The following is a 3,022-nucleotide window of genomic DNA, read 5'->3' as shown; positions in this document are numbered from 1 at the left end:
GGATCTTGCCGCCTCGGGGAACACCCGGCCGTCCCCAGTCGTCCGCGCTGCTGGTGACCCACCCAAACTTCGTCCTACAGTGCCGCCACCGCCCTGCAACGCGCCGTTGTGCCCTTTGTGTCGTCGGATAAAGTAGGTGGCTCGATCCTCTAGACCACCTCGCTTCCCACTCGTGTGGGCTCTATATCGCAAGGCAAGTTGGGCCCCGACCGCGTCCAAGGCATGCCTCGGCCAGCCTCCTCCCACGAGGCATGTTATCGCCCCAGCTGAAACCCAACTCACCTCTGCCTTGCCCCCGTGGGCCGCGACCCCTCCAAGGCCTAGTAACTTCTCCCAGGACAAGCTCAGCAACAACCAGATCCAGACAGATAGTCAGCTTCTCCGAGTTCCCTGCCCGAGCGATGTATAGCTTTGTTACGCCACTGTTTAGTCAATGTCTTGGAGAGATTTGGCAAAGCTTTTTTTCAATGTGTGTGATTTGCCTATTATCTAGGGATCTTAATAGTTACATAAAGTTGCATGATTTTAAAATGCTAACAACTAATTAATCGTGCTTTGGATGAAAATATTGTAACTTGTGAAATGTCCAGAATTTTTTGTTGATTAAGAATATCGCACTTCCACACATGTTAATAATATGTAAACTTGTTCTTTGCATTATTTTGCATGGTGCCATATTGAAATGATTTAATACACAACAAAATAAACATGCATCTGATTTAAAAACTTTATACATAAAAAATGCTTAGAATTTTGTGTAGTTTCACAATGTCAAACTTTCAACCATGTTTAAAATCTTTAAAATTGTTGATTATTTAAATTCGCATATATGCCATGTTAAAATTATTTAATTCATAACTAAATAGTTGTAGCTCCGATTAAATGTTTCACATATGTAAGTTGACCAGAAAAATGTGTAGAATAACATACTGACATTTATTTTGCTGTTTAATAACTCTAAAATTGTGTTCAAGGCAGATCTATAGCAAATTCAAAAATTACATATGGGGACATTCCAGAATTGTTATTCGTTGTTCCGGCCTCATTTAAACTTGCTTAGAATTTCATGTAGTTTCATAATCTCTTGTTGCATCCATGATTAACATGCTTGTGGCGCGCATTTGCATACATTTTGCATCCATGACATATTATCTTGTGTTGGTCATATCTGTTAAATCGTAGCACCGTTTTAAATAATCTATATACATATATATATATCGATTATAATGATGTGCAGAATCGCATGGTACATGTTATTTTGTTGTTCAACAAATATAAAACATGTTTAGTTCAGATCTGGACCAATATTGAAAGTAACATGTGGGGTGATTTCGGAAATGATATATGTTGTTTCCGGCGTCATTTAAAATGCCTAGATGATGTAGTTGTTCATGCTTCACCTATTTCCATGTTTAACAAAATTTAAAATGGTTGTTTAGCTAGAACAATATTAACTTCATTTCTCTTAAATATGGAGAGTTATTATTTTGTTACATGTATGTTCTCCTTCTCCATTTGAAATTGCTAAATTCCATCTTCATCTTACGCCATGACCATCCATGTTAAATAACATTGAATATTGTTGTGTACCTAAATGGGAGGGAACTAAGTAATTCAAATATGGAGTTTACTCAATATGCAAATCGTTGCATATTGATCTTTATTTATAGTGTAGGAGTTGATAGTTGTGCTTTCCATACCATGCGTAATTAATTGAACATGCGTCATATTTGTTTGTGCATCATGTCATGCATATGTTGTGGTGTCTATCGTGTGCTGAGTGTTCCTTCCAGATTGTTCCTTCTTGATAGAGTTCTGAACCGCTTCGGAGTGTGAGAATAAGTTCGACTAAGTTGGTTCGTCTACTTCACGTATTCGTTCTTCTTCCAAGCGGCATCATAGGCAAGATACCACTACTATCATTGCTATGCTAGTTCTCTCGTTTATTTCACTATGTCTTGCTGCCTACCACCTGTTATGTCAACCTCCCGACATTTCCATGAAAACCCTCTAACCCCTCCACATCCGAGCAAACCTCCGTTTGTCTATGCTACCGCTTGCTCAGCCTAATTATAGCGTTGCTAGTTGCAGGTGAATTTGTTTCCATGTGGCAACATGGATATTATTTTGAATATCACCACATTGTTGCTATTTAATTTAATGCACCTATATATTTGGTAAAAGGTGGAAGGCTTTACATTCGAGCCTGGTGTTTTGTTCCATCTTTGTTGCCGATGTTCCATAATTGAGCGCTCCTAACATGCTTGGGGTTGTTATGGGGACCCCCTTGATTTTTTGTTTTCGGATAAAACTTTGATGGCAAGGCCAAACATTGGTACTATATTTTATCAACATGATAATATTGAACACTGCTAGTAACACATAGGGATTTAGTGCTACCCATGGATTAATTTAACATAATACAAGGGGGCTAGTGCTAATGGTGTTGGTCCCAAACGGGTAGACTACCGGGCCACCATGGGGAAACTCGAGGTTTGGTTTTTCTCATAGTGTGACCCATCCATTAGTGCCCTGACAAAGAGATACGGGCGGCTCCTATTGTAATCTAGCCTACTGGGCGGTCTTGCTGGATTTGTTTTACTCTTATCGAAGGTCTTGTGCCCTAGGATATCGGGCTATCTCGAGGTTAAGGTTTTCTCTCCAGGGAAGCTCGTGATAGTTTGTGATGGACTAGTTGGAGCACCCATTGAGGGTTAAACCGTTCATAAAGTCGTGCCCTTGGTTATGTGACAACTTGGAAACTTTGTTTAACAGGTGGTCATAGAAAACTTGAAGTAAACTTAATTAAAATATGCCAACTATGTGTAACCATGACTATCTCTTCTCGTGAGCTCGAAATCAGAGAGAGGACACAGTGGGGTTATGTTTGATGTAAGTTGGCATTGAGGATCACTTTGGGTTCATTATTAGTTCATGTCAATTTATGCATACATCACCCCCTCTTATTCTTGTAATCGTAAGTTAACCACCTCAAATGAATGCATATTTGCTTGATGCAGCC

Source organism: Hordeum vulgare, chromosome 4H (assembly GCF_904849725.1).
Source record: "Hordeum vulgare subsp. vulgare chromosome 4H, MorexV3_pseudomolecules_assembly, whole genome shotgun sequence".
NCBI lineage: Eukaryota > Viridiplantae > Streptophyta > Magnoliopsida > Poales > Poaceae > Hordeum > Hordeum vulgare.
The sequence above is the reverse complement of the archived record's forward strand: the minus strand, read 5'-3'. Positions refer to the sequence as shown.